At 40.9% G+C, this 19,366-nt stretch overlaps 1 protein-coding gene across 1 annotated transcript in view; it reads left to right on the plus strand.

Moving 5' to 3' along the window:
* The first annotated feature begins 1,537 nt into the window (after window positions 1-1,537).
* The window catches only part of NLRC3 (NLR family CARD domain containing 3), a 71,150-nt gene continuing 53,321 nt past the window's right edge, over window positions 1,538-19,366 (plus strand). The window contains exon 1 of the mRNA XM_069106654.1: window positions 1,538-2,046. The gene's annotated coding sequence lies outside the window, so the exon portion shown is untranslated. The remainder of the gene's footprint in view (window positions 2,047-19,366) is intronic.

The raw sequence follows: 19,366 nt of genomic DNA on the forward strand, positions 1-19,366 counted from the left end.
CACACAGCTAGCAAGTGTCTGAGGTTAGATTTGAACTCTGGTCTCCCTGATTACAGGCCCAGTGCTCTATCCATTGCACCACCTGAGTACCTTTTTTTTTTTAGGGCAATTGAGGTTAAGTGACTTGCCCAAGGTCACACAGCTAGTTTTTGTGTTAAGTGTCTGAGGCTGGATTTGAACTCAGGTCCTCCTGACTCCAAGGCCGAAGCTCTATTCTCTGCTCCACCTAGCCACCCCTACCTGAGTACTTAATTGTATGTATTCAACATTAAGATTTTTTGATTCTTTGATTCTGTAAATGACCGGGATTATAGTGAATTCTTGGAGACTTCCACACTCCCATCCCTCATTCATAACAACATTACCTCTTAGACTTTGCACAGTTGCTTGGTTCTGTGTTATGCTCCCTAGTTATCTTGGGCAAGTTGCTAAATTCCCCTGTGTCTTGGTTTCCCCATCATTTTCCCACTAAGTTTCTTTCTATCTCAACGATTTATGATCTGGATGCACTTACTGTATGTATTATAACGCTCTCTGTTGGGATTTTATGTTGCACTAGGCTTTGAACTTGAAAGCAGGGATGAAGTCTTATCTAAACTTTGTGTCATTCCCGTTGCTCAGCAGACTACTGGCTAAGCAGTAAGTATTTAAGAAACACATTGAATTGTAATGTAATTGTATTTGGTGTTGTACTGAGGAGAGGAAGAAGTTATGTTGTCTTACAAGAACAGAAAAGCCTATTAGAGCTAGGTTAATAGACTCATAGAAAAGTGGTCCCTGTCCACAAAGAGCATTCAAAGAGCCATCCAAAACTCTGCAAAGCTGGCATTTTCAGAAAGGCCTCTTTGTCCCGCTGGGCCTGGCAAACAAAGGCAGTAGTCCTTAACTTGGGGTCCACAGACACCATCCTCAAGAAGTCTATGCACTGATTTCAGGGGGTCCTTGAATTTGAATGGGGAAATAATTAACTATTTTAATGTGGTTTCCTTTACAATTCCATGTATTTTGTTTTATGCATTTAAAAATATCACTCTGAGAAGTCCAAAGACTTCACCAGACTGCCAAATGGGTCCATGAGACAAAAAAGCTTAAGGACCCCTGCCGTGGAACCTTGGCTGCCAAGAGCCTGAGCTAGGCCCAGTTCTAGAATAACAACTCAACCAGTGCTGAGATAGAGGAGGAGATAGAGGAATAGCATTACAGTATGAGATGTTCAGAGCTAGTCAAGGTTTGAGACTATCCCAGCTCCGCAGCACTCCAGATTTTTACTTGCAACAATTCTGTCTCAGTATTTCCACTTGTCCAATATGCATATTTACGTTGATGCTTTCTTTTTCTTTTTTTAAGTCAGATAAAAAGGAAAGTCAACAGCTTTGGGACTTTCTTCTCTTTTATTATGACTGAAAACTTTACCTGATTCCTCCTTGGAACCCTGTTTAAGTTTCTTCGGGGTTTTGAGTCTAAGAATAAAGCATCCCATCTATCTGTCAGCATCACCATATACCCTTTCAATTTATCAGGCTGGTGGCTGATCCAGGAAGCTATGCTAGGGGCAGACTCAGCTCAGTTATTTATCTTTGAGACTGTTGGCTTTTGAAATCTTACAGGAAGGTAGTCACAGCCCCTACACAGGAAGAGATGAAGAGTTCGAGATGAGAATGGCATACAGAGGACTCAGCAAGGGCTAGAGCAGAAGATCCACAGCGATCTTTCTCCCTCAGCTCAAACCCTTGCATGATTGTGATGGGGAAAGATCTTTTGGACCTTTTGGCACAGGGGCCTCATAGACTTCTGGCAGGACACTGAAGATGCTTGGCAGTCACCACTGAAGCTGGGATAGTCTCTCCAGAGTGACCATCCATGACCATACATCTGCCTTCTGTAGGTCCTCCTTGTGAAAGAACTTAAAGTATCAGACTGAACTGTGACACCTCTCCTTTCTTTGCTCATAAGTCTGGGCCCCAGGAGGGGCTTAAGAATGGAGACCTTCCTGCCTCTTTCGGTTTGAATGAGGTATCTCCATGAGAAAGCTCTGAGATCTCAAAGGTAAGTTGATGGCCAATTTACCCTACCAAGTTATCATTTCTAGGGTTGGCAAATGGGAGAAGGAAGAAATCTGGGAACTTGCTGGTAGGAAGGCAGGGGGAGAAGTGACTCAGGATCTTAAACCTTATGCCCAAAATGGTCAAAGTTGCTGAGGTTGCCAGCAGAGGACAAGGATGGCATTGTAACAACATTTCTGGAAGATGACAGAATCAGTGTTAGAGTTCTAAAGGACCTGAGCATACAGAATGTCTAAGCTGGAACAGAGAATGTTAGAGTGCAAAGGAACCATAGAGACCATCTAATAATAGCCAGAACTGACATTTATACTTAGCTTTAAGGCACAGTGTGGTGTAGTATATAGGGAACTGATGAAATTGATGACATAAATTTCTTGGTGATTATCTATAGTAAAATAAGAGTACAAGTGGCAGTTTTATGTAAGTAGATGGAGAGCCAGCCTCCGAGTCAAAAAGACCTGGGTTCAAGTCCTTCCTCGGATACACACTGGCTGTGTCACCCAGGGCAAGTCATTTAACCTCTCAGTGTTCTAGATAACTCTCTGGCTATCATTTCTAGAGAAGGTGCTGACTTTTGGATTACTAGAGAATTTCCTCACTGGGAGTTCCCTACACCAATGAAAGTCACATATACAGTCAAATCAACATATCTATATTGAAATACATACATACACACATACATACACACATATGTATATATACACATATACATATAGAAATGTAAATTTGAGTGGCTATAACTATATATATACATTATGTATTTGTTTAGGTATAGATAGATATAAACACATGTATATCCACATACGCATATGTACATATATGTATGCATGTGTGTATGCATGTGTGTATATATCATTTTGTTTTGCAAAGTGCCTGACGTATCAATAGTAACTCCTTTGAACCTCACAACAACCCTTTGAGGTGGATACTACAGTTCTTATCTAACTCAAGCCCTTTATTTTGAAAAAAAGAAAATTGATACCAAGAGAAGTGATGTGACTTCAGGGTCATGCAGCAAGTCAGGGGCAGAGCTGGAGCTAGACGCCAGGTCCCCAGGCTTCTAGTCTCCTGCTGCAATGCTAGCTGGATAAACAGCCATCCTTCCAAGAGAGCCAAACTCTCTCCAGCTGTTCTTGGCATAGGAGGAGATTGAGAATGAGACCACCATGTTCCATCCATGCAGAGCCTGACAATTCAAAAAAAAAATGCGTTCATATACATTTCATCTTTACAGCAACTGTGTGAAGCAGAGAGAACAGATTTTTTTTAATATAAGGAACATACATAAAAAATACCCTGTTTTAGTTATAGATAAGTAAACAGGCCTTCAAAGTATCTCTTAGAAAACAGAAGGAGTTGCCTTGTTCCTTGACTTTTCTCTCCCATGAGAGAAGAGGACTGATCAGTGAAGAGCTGGGACTGCAAACCAACAAATATTATTTAAACACAGGTTTTTTTAGGCCGGTAGTAGGCTATTAGACATATAGAAAAAAGTGGTCCCTGATCACAAGGAGCATGTAATCCAGGCAGATAATAATACATACAGATCAGTACTGTTATTTAAAAAGTGGAGAGGAATAGGGTAAGAATTATACTTCAGTTTAGAAAAGGCTCCCTGGAGGAGGTGGCAGTGAACTGTGATTTAAGGAAACAAGAGGATGGCACTTGCCATGTGAACTTTAGTCTTCACTGCTGGGACTTCCTGACAATGAGGTGACATGCATGATGGGGTTTGTAGCCCCTGGGGCTCTGATCAGGTCAGGTGCATTGGGTGGATGTATACTAGGTGGTACCACACAGTTTCCCCCCAGTTTCTCTTCACTGGTCCTGTGTGAGCTGAGAACAAAAAAGACATAATTACAGGGGGATGTGGCTGATTTGTGCCTGGTAGCCTCTTAGAAGCATAGGACCATGGATTTCAAGCTCAAAGGGACCTAGAGGTCTTCTAGTCCACCACTTTCATTTTAGAGATGAGTCAACCTTACCAAGGTCAAACAGGTAGTAAATGACAAAACTAAGATTTGAACCCAGATCTTTTGGCTCCAGATCCAACACTCCACTATGCCATACTACCCACACTACTGAATACATCTGTCTGCATTCTGACTTCCACCATATCTAGGAAGGTTCTGAGACCCTAAAGCATATCCACTCTCCTAAATCTGTCCTTATGACCAGTGGAGCCCAAAGGAGCCTGTACTCCAGGAGGCTAATGTTAAGTATAGACCAACAAGGTTCTCATTTCCTCCCTGATTCATCTGTGCTCTGGTTCCCCATAGTCAGTCCTTTGGGAGGGTTATGCTCTCCAGGACCCATTTGTCCAGGCCTTTGCCTTGTAGAAGGTAAACCAGTGCTTTCGAGTTTCCTTAGGACCAGGATGGGTCAGCTTTTCCGGAGCAGGGCAGGTAAAGCCCCTTGTCATCAGGCTGGAAGGCAATTTCCAGTGCCCTTGGGTCCTTGGAAAAGACCTTACAAAATCATTTAGTCTAACCTCATTTTATGGGAAAGGAAACATAACACAGCTACTTGTTGGCAGAATCAACCCTAACATTCAGATCTCCTAACCTCCAGTCTGGGGTCCTCCTCCTTCCCTTCCTCTAAAAGGACACAAACATAGCCTCTTCCTATAGGCCACTGGGTAAATGGTCTCTGCCCTCTAGGGTAGTTTATGCTGCATCTTGAGTAAGCATTTCATGTATAAGTGCTTTGGGCCATATTTTCACCTAAAATAGGCAGTTGATTAGACATGGAATTAGATTAGGAAGGGTTTCAGCTGCTTAAGTGTCCAGAGGAAAATGTGTCATCCCTGGAAGACTAAATGATATTCAGGAATTGGAGGTCCAGTCAGGAGATTTAGCCTTTGATTGGAAAACTGACCTCTATTGACCATCTGATCTCACATAGTCACTCTGCCATTAGACTGCGAGCTCCTCGAAAGGACTGTCTTTTGTTGTTGGTTTTTGTGTATCTCCAGTGTTTAGCATAGTAGCTACATTAATAAATATTTGTTGAGTGATTGACATGTGGTTAGATAGTCCCATGGGCTTCTGTTTCCTTGAGCTTATGAGGGTTGTGTGTGTCTAATTAGTGACTTTCACCTTCTCTGTAAAGCATTGGGCTGGGAGTGAAATCTTTCAGCAAGTCATTTGCCTTCTGGACTTTGATCCCACCAAATGACAGGCTATTCTAGCTGAAAAGTATCTTTAAGACCATCCTGCCAGATAAGGAAACTGAGTCGCAGAAGCATTAAATGATTTGCCCAAGATCATACGGCTCATATGTATTGGAGGCAGGACTACAACTCAAGGTCTTCTGATTTCAAGCTCACTTCTCTTTCCACTACACTTTGTTGCTTTCCCATTGAAAGCTATTTGGGGGGGCAGCTAGGTGGTGCAGTGAATAGAGCACCGGCCCTGGAGTCAGAAGGACCTGAGTTCAAATCCGGCCTCAGACACTTGACACTTACCAGTCATGTGACCTTGAGCAAGTCACCTAACCCCAAGTGCCCTGCCCTCCCCCCTCCAAAAAGCAAAAAACGAAAACAAACAAACAAAAAAGCCATTTCTGGTTCTTAACTAGAATGACAGTAATAAGGATTAAGAGCAGTGGACTTGGAGTTGTCTGAAAATGGAAAAGTTTACTTTGATACGTAGTAAGTTCCCCATCAATAGAGGAGCTTGAGGCTACATGATCACTTGCTGAGAATGACTTAGGGGAGATTTCTGCATTGAGTGAGAGGTTGGACTAGGTGACCTTAGAGTTCCTGGGCTTTCAAATCCTATGATTCTTCCAGTCTTTGGCAAAGTCCAGGAGAAGAGGATTAGAATGTCCCTGTTCTGGATTGGTATTTGACAGTGGGGCTATAAAATACAAATGCAGGAGGCAGCTAGGTGGCGCAGTGAATAAAGCGCTGGCCCTGGAGTCAAGGGGACCAGAGTTTGGTTCTGGCCTCAGACACTTAACACAAAAACTAGCCGTGTAACCTTGGGCAAGTTACTTAACCCCAATTGCCCTCCAAAAAAAAAAGCAAAAAAAAAAAAGTAGAAATGCAGTTTTTGGTGACTGAACTAAGAAGGGGAAGACTGGCACAATTACTGTTTCAAAAGCACAAACCATGCTGATAAAGGAGTCAGCCTGTCTCTACCTGGTCTGTAATGCAATTTTCTAGGGCAAGGCCAACTGAAATGCATAACATCCATCCAGAATGATGAGGATGTGATGGGGCTACACAGGTTCAGGGAGAATGAGCTTTTGAAGGCTCCTAGGCTTAGGTCTGCATAGAGACCTGGCTCTTCTTCATGAGTGAAGAATGGAAAAAACACTGAACTGGGAACACGGACATTAGGGTTTGTGTTGTGGCTCTGATGTTTACTAGCCATGTATCCTGGGACAAATCAGTTTTATTAACTGCGGAATGAGACTAACATCCTCTAGTATCTACATCTCAGGGTTATCATAATGCTTGAATGAGATCATGTGTAATGTGTTTTTCCAAGCTTTGTAAATGTCTCTTATTATTATTGATAGTAGTAGTAGTAGTAGAGATAGTAGAGTGGTAGTGGTGATGGTAGTAGTAGTAGTAATAGTAAAGTGGGGAATGCCATATTTGCCCTATGTGCTTCACAGCAATGTTGTGAAAAAAACACTTTGTAAAGAACCATAGACATGTATGTCATTATTATAATGATGCTAGTGCTCCCATTGGAACACTGGGGGAAGACTCTCTCAAAGCCTCTGCCTTTAGAAGGATGTTCTGGGTCCCAGGTGGAGGAATGTCATTTTGAGGCAAGGGTAGCTTCCCTGGTTGGGACTCAGGCCTGGTGCTGAGGACCTGGGAGAAAAAGCCAGAGTGAAGCTCAGTTTGGTGAGGGCTCCCCCTTGGCTGATCTTTTTGGTGATGGTCTTACAAAGATATCAGTAGTTCAGTGGATGGAATAGGAGAGAATGAGTAGCCAGACCGAGAATGTGGCTGGAACCATCTCTGCTCATTCTTTCCAGTGAGGGCCATTGTCCTGGGAAACAGTACATAAGTCTCATAGATGATGAATCCTCTAGGGAAGTTGAGCTTTTTCACAGGTCAGTGATTTCCCAAGAGAGCTGAGAAAGTCCCTAGCACATTCTTGGGCCTGCCATTCATTCTCTTCCCTTCTCCTGCCTCTGCTTTCCACTCCATCCACTGCTCCCCACGACCATGAATCTCTCTTCAAGAGTACCTTCTCTTCATCATTCACAATTAACACGATCTCCTCCTGCCCATCCTTGCTGCCTTCTTTGACTCTCTTTGGTCCTGTCCCCATCCCCAGCACCAGAATTAGATTCAAGTTACCAGACAGATGTCTGAGCAAAGAGTACATGGTCCTCTGCCCCACTGGCTTTTTAGACAGGCTCAGGGATGTCTGGCTTGTTCTTTGGCAACTAAATTAAGTTTCATTTAGTTTAATGGTGGGATTTTAATTTTTATATGGCTTCTGATAGAAAAAAGAATTCAAAAGTTTTTGTTCAGAAGCAAACACCAAAAACTTTATATCTCTTAGAGCTGAAAGAGTACTTAGAAACCACCTTGTCCAATCCTCTCATTTTATAGAGGAAAAGCCAGAATCCCAGGGTAAATTTCAGAGAATAGAACCCAGGTCTCCTGACTTCCAGTATAACTGTCTTTCATCCAGTTTCCTGAAATATGCCTTTCAGAGGTATTGATTAGGCTCCTTCTCTTCCCAAGTATCAACCCCTGGCCTCATGATGCAAGATGCGTGTGTTTAGTCATTTTCACTTGTGTCCAGCTCTTTGCGACCCCTTTTAGGATTTTCTTGGCAAAGATACTGACGTGGTTTGTTATTTCCTTCTCTAGTTAATTTTATAGATGAGGAAACTGAGGCAAACAGGATTAAGTGATTTGCCCAAGGAAAAATTACACGTGTGAAATCATGCAAAACATATTTCCATATTAGCTATATCACAAAATAAAGCAAAAAAAAAAGTGAGAAAATTATACTTCAGTTTGCACTCAGAGTTCACTAGTTCTCTCTCTGGAGGTAAAATAGCATTTTTTCATCATGAGTCCTTTGGAATTGTCTTAAATCATTGGATCTATCAAAGTAGCTAAGTCCTTCACGGGTGATATTGTTACAATCTAAACTGCTTTCCAGAATGGTTAGACTAGTTCAGAGCTCTGCCAGCAGTACTCAGTGTACCTATTCCCCACATCCCCTCCAATGTTTGTCATTTTCCTTTTTTTGTCTACTTAGTCAATATTATGGGTGTGAGATTGTACCTCAGTTTTGTTAATTTTCACTTCTCTAATTATTAGTGATTTAGAGCCTTTTTTCCCCCCAGTGTCTTACTAATAGATTGAATTCCTAACTAAAAACTACCTATTCATATGCAAAGGATAACTTCACGGCCATTAAGTTCCTTACAGGACCTCAAAGGAAGATCTGAAGCAATGTTACATTAACTTAAGGCTTAAGCCATTCTCTTTTGGATTTGTGAAGTCTGACAAGGCTTAAATATGGTGAAAACTGAAAGAATGTTGGGGGAAATCATGCCTGCTGATTTAAAATCAGACCATTCAGGACACTTTTGCATCTAAGTTGGCAGAACATCAGCCATGGCAGTGATTTAATAAAAAGTGTAGAGAAAGAAATCAGCCTATGGTTTAAACCTGAAGATCTGGCTTACTATATCTTGTGTTAATGACTGGGTCTACGAATAAGAAATTTTAAAGTAGCAACTTCTAGCAACATGGCATGTATATGAGTATGTTTACGTATGTATGTATGTATGTAGAATACAACTTTTCATTCTAGGGTTAGAAGCAATGAAAGATATATTTCTTTTTCTAAAATAACAAAGTTTTGAATTTTACTGGGCTAAGCCAACCTGTTAGCCACACTAAGTACAGTATCAATACGGTGAATGGGGGTGAAGAGGCAAAAGAAGGCGCACAAAGAAGGAGCCCAGGCATGATAGAAAGGCTCAGTCTCAAATCGCATAAAACAGATAAAATAAAATAACACTTTCCCATAAACCTTCAAAAATCAGGGACCAAAATAATGACTAATGAAGATACCGATCAATTTCAATAGCTCCAATCTGAGCTATTCATACAAGTTGTCAGTGCCAAAAATTGGAAAATGACAACAGGGACATAGGGTTATAGATCAAGAGCTAGAAAGAACCTGAAAAGTTATCTAGTCCACTACTTTGTAGATGAGGAAAATAAATTCCCCAGAGGTTGTGACTTGCTCAAGGTCACACAAGTCGTAAGTGAAAAAACTGGAATTCAAACTCAGGTCCTCTGATTCCAAATCTAGTTTTCTTTCCCACTGAACCGCCCTGCTTCTAGGCAAAAGCACTGACCTTGTTTATAACAATTTCTCGCAAAACTTCAACTTATATTGGGAGGTCATGTGATCCAGTGGAAAACATCCTATTTTCGTTTTGATTTATAGGTTTAACTTCCAGCTTTGTCACTTACTGTCTGTGAGATCTTGGACAAGTCATTTACATTCTCAAAAAGAGCCCAGAAATTGCCTCCGTCTACTAACACTTGCTCTTTCCAAGCAGACATATAGCAGTCAAAAGCAGTTTATAATACAAATTCATTTGTGAAACACTTTGAGGTAGTATGACAGAAGATTATAAATGAATTTTAAAACCGTCAAAAGTAATGGAAGCAAAAACAGAAAGCTTGGCGTGAGACCTAAATGAGCCTCATTGTCTCTAAAATGGGTGAAACTGGGCAAGAACTCACCAAATAAATGTAAAATGTGGCAGATCTGTTCGTGTTTCTGTAACAATCCATATTCATCATCAGTGACAAAGGAATCACCTTTTGAATCCATGTGTCAGTCCCTAATTCATTATGTGAAAATGTAGAAATAGTAGAAGGCAAGATGTGATTGCAGTCAACAAGCATTTATTATCCTTATGTCAAGGTCCTCTTCGAGAATGAAGGACAAACAACAAAGAAGCCCTTACTGTGTGCCAGTCACCATGCCAAGTAGGAAAGGTACAAAGAAAAGCAAAAACACAATCCCTGCCCTCAGGGAGTTGACATTCTAAGAGGAGAGTAATATGCAAACAACTATATGCAGGAACTACATAGTGCTGTGGACAGTGCTGAAGCCATGAAGCCCTGTATTCATATCCAGCCTCACATACTTAGTAGCTGTGTGACCCCTGGACTGCCTACCTCAGTTTTCTCATATGTAAAATGGATTGTTATAAGGATCAAATGAGATAATAAATGTATAGTGCCTGGCCCGTAGCAAGCGCCATATAAATGTTAGCTATTATTATAATTACATCTAACAGGTGCTTAATACATGCTTATTAAATTGAATTTGAACTTGCTTAGAAATCTATTTCAAAACTTTCCTATAAGTGCAGTGGAAATACTTCATTAGCATGAGCTCCAGATATTTGAAGGGCTGTTTCTCTGATCTTCTCTAAACTAAAATTCCCCACTCCTTCACCTTATCTTCGTATGGTATGAACTCAAGGCCTTTCACGTCCTATCTTCCTTTGAATATTCTCTAGTTTATCAATGTCCTTCTTAAATTATGAAGCCTAGAACTGAGACAAACCTCCTGGTTTGATGGCAGATCAGGGCAGGAAATGGAAGCACAACCACATCCTTACTTCTGGAAGCTGGGCTTCTCTTCATTTTCCCTTCAAGATCATATTAGTTGGGGTTTTTTTTGGCTGCCATATCACACTGTTGAGTCATAAACTCACATTTTTACTAAACCCGCAGATCCTTCTCACACAAACTGCTGTCTGACCATGTCTGCTGATCTTATGCACTTGTGGCAAAAGTTTTTTGAACCCAAGTATAAGACTTTGCATTTTCTGCTACTGAATTTAGTCGTATTAGATTCATCCCAGGTTTCTAGATTATCAAGATCTCTTTGGGTCCCTATTCTATCATTCACTATATTAGCCAACCTGATATCATTAACAATTTTGATAAGCAAAATACTTAGGCCTTTATCAAAGTCATTGATAAAAATGTTAAGGGGATGGGGGAGGGAATAAGTATTTCTACAGTGCCTACTATGTGCTAAGTGCCTCATAATTATTATCTCATCTGATCCTTACAAGAACCCTGTGAGGTAGGTGCTATTATTATTCTCATTTTGCAGTTGAGGAAACTGAGGTTAGTAGAGTTTTGCCCAAGGGCACATGGCTAGTTTCTGAGGTTAGATTTGAACTCTGGTCTCCCTGATTCCAGACCCAGCATTCTACCTGTAGGATCACCAGCTGCTTCTGTAACAGAACCAAGCAGATTCCTGGGGCATTACAAACTAGACTTTATTCTAAGTTGACATAAAACCATTAATGATTAATCTTTGAATTCAGTCTTTCAGTGATGATTAATTCATGTAATGGTATTTTATTATCTAACCTATGTCTCTCTGCCTTTTCCATAATCTTAACATGAAATATTTACTTTTACTTCATTTACTTTGGTGGTACAATGGATAGAATGCTGGACCTGAAGTAATAAAGACTTGAGTTCAAATCCAGCCTCACATACTTACCAACTATGTGACCATTGGGCAAGACACTTAACTTCAGTCTGCCCCAGTTTTCCTCATATGTAAAATGGTAATAGTACCTACCTCCCAGGATTTCTGAGAGGACAAAATGAGATGATATTTGTAAAGTTCTTAGCACAGCGTCTAGCACGCAGTAGGCATTTAATAAATGTTTATTTTCTTTTTGTTTCCTTTCTTCCTACTTCCTAATAAAGAGCCACCAGAATTAGAGGGGCCATACATGGGGCCAGAGTATGTTCACTCCCTTGCTTGAGGTCTTCAAGCAGAGGCTTCTTACTTGTCACGTGCATTGTGGGTGTTCTTTATCAGGCAAGGGCTGGACTATGGATCTGAAGTCCTTTCCGACAATGAGATTCTCTTTCCTGCCCTTGCCACTGCCCATTATCTGTACCCATCAAGGTGTAGCTGACCTTGTTTTAAGAATAGAGGAGGAGTTAACCCCAAATTTCCTGGTATAAGTTGTCAAGGGGAAATTAACTGAACACTGGGGGGATGTGGAGGGATGGAGACAACCTCCCTGCAAACAGATGCAGCTCAAGAGCTGCCTGGTTGGGGTTTTCAGTTCCTGTTGAGTCAGTCTCCCCCCAAGTCTACAGTGTGGTCAGTCTTGGGGCTGGGCCAAGAAAAGGGGTAGCTGCTACTGCAGGGGAGCATGGGGAAGGACTTCATACAAAGCAAGACTGAGTGTGGCTTAGCAGGCATGAGACCAAACAGAAATGACATGGTAATGTGGAAATCAAAGGATCGTAGCCAAAGAACAGGAAGGGATCTCGGAAGGCAAACACTCTCATTTCACAGACAAAGACACTGAGGCAGAGAGAGGAATCTGAACTTAGATCTTCTAACTCCAGATCCAGAACTTTCCCCACTGTGCTGTGAAGAGCAGTGCAATGGGAGCAGGAATCCTTCCTGGGATTAGAGTCCAAACTGTATTTCTCGTTGACTCAATGATCTTAGGCAAGTTACTCAGCCCTGTTAGGTTAAGAAGTCCTTGGTTCCTTTCTCTGTAAAGTGAGGGATTATAAAATCACTCTAAATCTAAAGGTTTAGGGGTGGCTAGGAGGTGCAGTGAATAGAGCACCGGCCCTGGAGTCAGGAGAACCTCAAATTGGGGGTCAAATCCATCCTCAGACACTTAACACTTGCTAGCCATGTGATCTTGGGCAAGTCACTTAACCCCAATTGCCCTCCAAAAAGCAAAAAACAAAACAAAAAAACCTAAAGGTTTAAAGCTGGGGGGGGAGGGGGGCTTTAGATATCATCAAGTCAATCAATCAATAAACATTTATTAAGGACTTACTATGTGCCAGGCACGGGGGCGTCGCAGTACATAGAGTTCTGGCTCTGTAATCAGGAGGACCTGAGTTCAAATTTGACTAGCTGTGTGACCCTGGGCAAGTCATTTAACCCTGTTTGCCTCAGTTTCCTCATCTGCAAAATTAGCTGGAGAAGGAAATGGCAAACCTCTCCAATATCTTTGCCAAGAAATCCCCAAATGGGATCACAGAGAGTCAGACGTGACTGAAATGTTTCAACGACAACATACATCAGACATTGTGCTAAGTCCAGGGGAATACAAAAAGTGGCAAAAAAAAAAGTTCTTGTCCTCAAGGAGTTTACAATCGAATGAAGAAGAATGTTTTAATTTTGAATCTGAGGAAAATGAAGCCCAGAAAGACTCACCAAGATCACACAGGAAGTAGCTGAGCCAGGATTCAAACCCAGGCCCTCTGAATACAAACCCATCACCCTTCCAGTCTATCTCAGATGGTTGGACTAGATTGACAATCCTCAGTTTTTTCAGAGCATGAAGTTAAAGTTTGTCCTTGCCCCCCCCTCCCCAAATTCGACTCCATTAAGCAATCATTTATTGAGTTTACTACCCATAAAGCATTATGCTTTGTACCAGGGGATACAAAGGCAAAAAAGAAACATGATCCCTACCCTTAGACAGGTTTTACCTTTATCATAAATGTACTTTTGTACATGACAGTAGTTCTACTATTGGTATCCTTTGAGAAGAAAAAAAACAAAAACAAGTAATGATAAAAATTATTATGAAGCCAGTGATACTTTTTTTTTCTTTTGGTCAGGCAATTGGGATTAAGTGACTTCTCCAGAGTCACAAAGCTAGTAAAGTGTCAAGACTCTGAGACCACATTTGAATTCAGGTCCTCCTGACTCCAGGGCTGGTGTTTTATCCACTACACCACCTAGCTGCCCCGCCAGTAATGCTTCTTAGTGGACTTTCTTAATTAATGGCATCTGCATACCTTTGAAAATAATTCCTAGGTATGTGAGACATATTATTCAGTTTATAGTAGTTAATACTTGCTTATTTTTTCCCTACTGATCAATACTACATATTTTGTTAGAAGTAAAGAGCAAAATAACAATGGTTGGTGTGCACATGGATCCCTTTCTTTTAAAAAAATATTTTTGTTTCATTAAATATTTCCCAATTACATGTAAAAATTTTTAACAATAATTTAAAAAAATTTCAAGTTCCAAATTTTCTCCCTTCTTCCCATTCCTCCTCCCTCCTTGAGAAGGCAAACAATTTGATTTTGATTATATATGTGAGAATGACCTTCACAAAACATATTTCCATATTAGCCACATGACAAAAGAAAACACAAACAAAATAAAACAATAAAGATAAAGAAATTTTTTTTTGGACAGGGGAAGGCAAGGCAGTCAGGGTTAAGTGACTTGCGCAAGGTCACACAGCTAGTGTCAAGTATCTGAGGTCACATTTGAACTCAGGTCCTCCTGACTCCAAGGCTGGTGCTCTATTTCACTGCTCCACCTAGTTGCCCCCAAGAAATTTTTTAAAGGTATGCTTCAGTTTGCAATCCAAGTTCATAATTTCTCTCTCTAGAGGTAGGTAGCGTTTTTCATCATGAGTCTTTTGGAATTGTCTTGGATCATTGTCTTGATCAGAGTACCTACATCTTTCATAGTTGATACATGGATCCCTTTCAGTAACTTTGCACCCCACCCCATCACCCCACCACCCCATCAAGACCTACCCAGGAGAGCTAGTATAGGTCTCTTTTCTCCTCTACCATGTTTTGTGGGCTCTTTGACCAGTCTGACTTCACAAGTCATTCAATCTGGGGAGCCTGGGACAAGCAGCATGTTGTAATACTAAAAACCTTGAAAAAGACTCTGCTTCTCACTTTGCTTCTATCTGTGTCCTCAATGAGCAAGTCAATTTTCCCATCTATAAAATGGGATTAGATGGTGGTTGGATTAGATGACATCTGAGGTCCCTTCCAAATTTAATCTATGACAATGACTAAAGCCTTGGCACTTGAAAAAGAGGCTTCAGAACAGGTCTTTCCTTCCCGTATCTTCTCATTAAACTCCTTCATTTCCAAGGAAGTTCCCCCAAACTTCCCCAAACCAGTCAATCAATAAGCATTTATTAAATATTCCTTTTGTGCCAGGCACTGTGCTAAACATTAGGCACACAGAAATAAAGAACATGCCTTCGAGGAGCATTTTAGTATTGTTTAATGGGGGAGATGTAGACTGCTGGTGTTTCTGTTCCTAGTCTATATTATAAGTTTGGCTTCCCCCTTACTGGGCTCTGATTTTCCTGCTCTTTTTAGCTAAACTGGGCCCAAAGGGGCCACCATCCACAGTACTCTATAGCTCCAACTTTATTATTAGTAAGTAGACTATGTGATCTTGGGTAAGTTGTTTAACTACTTTGGGTTCAATTTCCTTCTCTGTAAAATGAGAAGGTCAGACTAGATATATGGTTTATAACATTGGGGAGTATTAAGACATCTTTTTAAAGGTTAAAGAAAAACTTAAAAAAAAAAGCTTTCAAATCCTTCTCTTTCCTCCTCCCCATTTTATTCAATTTGATTCAAATCCAATTCTATAAGCATTCATTAAGTGCTTTTTCTCATCTGGAAGTGAGTGTCAAAACACATTTCATCCCTCATCTTGTTATCTAGGGAAACCTTGGGGCCAACCTGACCCATTTGATCTTTCTGAGAAACCACAGTTGTTTTGCACCCTCAGGATTTCCTCCTCTACCTATCTGACCAAGCAGAAGAAGGCTATTGGTACTTGCTTCTGGTATTCTGTTTAAAAAAAGTGGGGGAGGAGGAAGTACCAGTGGATAGGCCTAGAGAAATGGAGACCAATTATAATAAAAAATATGAGTTATTCTTGAAGTTGGAAACTGGGGTTAGAGCAGGGTTTGTATGATTAAAGCTGCAAAAACAACCACCCTGTTTCCTCCTCCTTGCTGGGATGCCCATGGTCCCTTCCCTTTCCCTCCTCTTCTTCCTTAAGCGCTTGAGAAATACCTCTCACTCATGCTATCGCTCACCCCAAATTTAGTATATTCCCTTGCTAATGTTATCAGGTGGACTGAGGATTTAACAGCTATTTAGACCAACTCTTCAGTCTGAGGACTTTAAGGAAGAACTAATTCCTTGCAAAGTATGCTGGGGTTTGTAGTTTGGGGTCCTCTTGCTAGCCAAGAAATCTTGGTGGGTAAGCAAAGAGATCTGTCTAGTAGTGTCTGTCTGGTGTCGTGGCTGTAGTGGTAGACAGCTTATCAGCTCCACCTACCCTCTGGCCTTTAATAACCACTTTTTGTTTGTATAAATCCCCTTCCTCAGTTCCCCTTCAGGATGTCATGCATCTCCTTCCACCACCAAACTCAATAGCTTCTTTCAGCTCACACCATCATCAACCAACGCAAGCAGATGCATCCCCGAATTCCTTAATCTTGGTTTTTTTGAGACTCCTCCCTCTGAGATCACCCCCAATCTATCCTGTACTTGTCTTGTTCCCACAGAGTTGTTTGCACGATATTTCCCCTGTTAGACTGTGAGCTCCTTGAGGTCGGAGACGATTTTTTGCTTATTTATATCTCCTGCTACTTAGCACAGTGCCCAGACGTGGCAGGTTCTTGATAAATGCTAGCTGAGGGATATTCTCTGTTACTGGGCCCATGCACCAAGCCTCTCCAGATTGGTGTGCTTGGCCAGAACTTGTGCTCCATGGGGCAGCATTTGAATATATGGAGACATTATTATTATTATTATTATTGAAGGTTTCCTTAGGGTATAAGCCAAACAATGGGGTCCCTGGTTCAAAAGTTATAGACATTTTAGTCACTTTATTCATTTGCACAATTCTGAATTGCTTTCCAAAATGGCTGTACCATTCCACAATTCTACCAACAATGTTTTGCTGTGTCTGTGTCTGTCTTCCCACCCCACCTCCAACATTGACTGGTACCATTTTTGGTCATTTTGGCTAATTTTCAGGGTGTGAGGTAAAACCCCAAAATTGTTTTGGTTTGCAATTTTCTTATTAGTGATTTGGAGAATTATTTCATGTGGTTGTAAATACTTTGCAATCCTTTTGAGAGCTGCTTATTTGTATCTATTGGGGAATCACTATTAGTCTTCTATTTATTAATTGCTCATATATCTTATATACCAAGCCCTTATCAGAGAAATCTAATACAGAGATTTTTCCCCCATTCAACCATTTCCCTTCTTAACCTAGATGCTTGTTAATTAATTTTGTTTTTTTAATTTTTAATTAATTAATTAATGTCTGTGCAGAAACTTTTCAGTTTCAAATAATCAGTTATTTATCTTTTGTAATTGTGCCTACCTCTTGTTTGGTTAAGAATACATCTCTTGGGGCAGTTAGGTGGCAGGATGTATAAAGCACCAACTCTGGAGTCAGCAGGACCTGAGTTCAAATTTGACCTCAGACACTTAACACTTACTAGCCATGTGACCTTGGGCAAGTCACTTAACCCCAATTGCCCTGGCCTCCCTGCTCTAAACAGCAAAAAAAAAAAAAAAAGAAAAAAAAGAAAAGAATACATCTCTTACTCAACATTAAAAGAAATAATACTAAAAAAAAATCACCTGTATAGTGGATATTGTATTGCTTGCCTTCTCAATGGGTGGAGGAGAGGCAGAGGGAGGGAGAGAATTTGGAATTCAAAAAAATTTTTAAATGCTTAAAAATAAAAAGAATAAATCTCTTACCCATAGATGTGAGAGGTATACAACCTTTTTCTATTGTAATATTTTTATAGTATTATCTTTTATATTAAGATCACATATCCATTTAGATTTTATTTATTTATTTATTTAGCTTTTTGGAGGGAGGAAGGCAAAGCAATCGGGGTCAAGTGACTTGCCCAAGGTCACACAGCTAGTAAGTGTTAAGTGTCTGAGGCCGGATTTGAACTCAGGTCTTCCTGACTCCAGGGCCAGTGCTCTATTCACTGTGTCACCTAGCTGCCCCTCCATTTAGATTTTAAACTGTATTGTGGAGGTTGGTGTGAGCTGTTGGTTGGCATAGCATTTAAGAAGCCAAGTTCAACCAATGCTGGCAAGTAAACCATCAGAGCAGAACTTCCAGGACAATCCTGACATTAGGAAACTCTTTCAGAAGCCTTCCCTAACTAACCCTGCCTGATTCTGGTTGCTCCATTCTGTTTTGTTTTGTTTTTTCTTTTCTTTTTTTTGGAGGGGGGAAGGCAGGACAATTGGGGTTAAATGATTTGCCCAAGGTCACATGGCTAGTAAGTGTTAAGTGTCTGAGGTCATATTTGAACTCAGCTCCTCCTGACTCCAGGGCCAGTGCTCTATTCACTGTGCCACCTAGCAGCCCTTTACTCCATTCTTTATAGCACCCCTCTCTGCCACACCCTCCCACCCTACCCCTGTCTATTTCCTCCTTTACTTAGTACTTGTATGTATTTCTTCGTTAGCATCCTGTGGTTGGGGTGTTAACCCAGTATATATGAGTGACTGGTCTTATCTGGTTTAGAGTTTAGCAATGCATCTCTTTTGTGACTATCACATACTCATGGTACAGTGGAGAGAGCATTGAATCTGCAGTAGCAAAACCTTACTTCTGACTGTAGCTCTGCTGCATAGCCTTTGGGCAAGGGTCTTAACCACTCTAGTGGTTAAGTGGTGACCCATCTGCCACTAAGGTCCCTTCCAGCTCTAGGTCTGTGAATCTACAAAGGAAGCAGGAGCCTTCCTTTGGGAACTATCTTGGTCTCCTTTCTCTGCAGTCCCATGGATTTGAAAACATTTTAGATTTAACTGCATCCTCTGGTGCCCCTCACATCTCATTGCCCTCAGTCCCATCCTGCCTTTGGAACTCATATACTTGCCCCTCCCCCCACATGCTGTTTCTGCTCTCCAAATAGACTACGTGCTTATGTTCACCATTACACATATATATTCATGTGACCATCACTAATGTTTCTAGATTCGTGTGGGTAGCCTATCTTCTCCAATTGATTATGAGCTCCCTGAAAGCAGGTGTAGTGTAAAGAGATGTAGATTTAGAAACAGGAGGTTAGGGCTCAAGTTCTAGATCCCCGCTCCCCTTACTACTTTGGGCCTATCTTTCTGAATCACAATTAATCAATCAGAAAAAACCAATTAAGCATGCACTGTGGGTCAGACACTCTGCTAGCCACATGTAAGTACAAACAATGAAACTCCCCCTATTTGCAAGGAACTTACATTCTGCTGGGAGGAGGCAATGACGATATGCAAAAATATCTACAGCATAAAGTGAACATAGACAAATGTATGCACAGCAGCTAATTACAAGGTAGTTTGGGAAGGAGAACATGAGCAAGTGAGAGGAATCAGCCAAAGCCTTAGTTTCTTCACCTGTAAAATGGTAATAATGATAATTGTAATAATGATAATTGTG

Source organism: Petaurus breviceps, unplaced genomic scaffold, assembly GCF_028583685.1.
Source record: "Petaurus breviceps papuanus isolate PSGF00001 unplaced genomic scaffold, PetGlider_PUasm1.0 138, whole genome shotgun sequence".
In the NCBI taxonomy this organism is placed as follows: domain Eukaryota; kingdom Metazoa; phylum Chordata; class Mammalia; order Diprotodontia; family Petauridae; genus Petaurus; species Petaurus breviceps.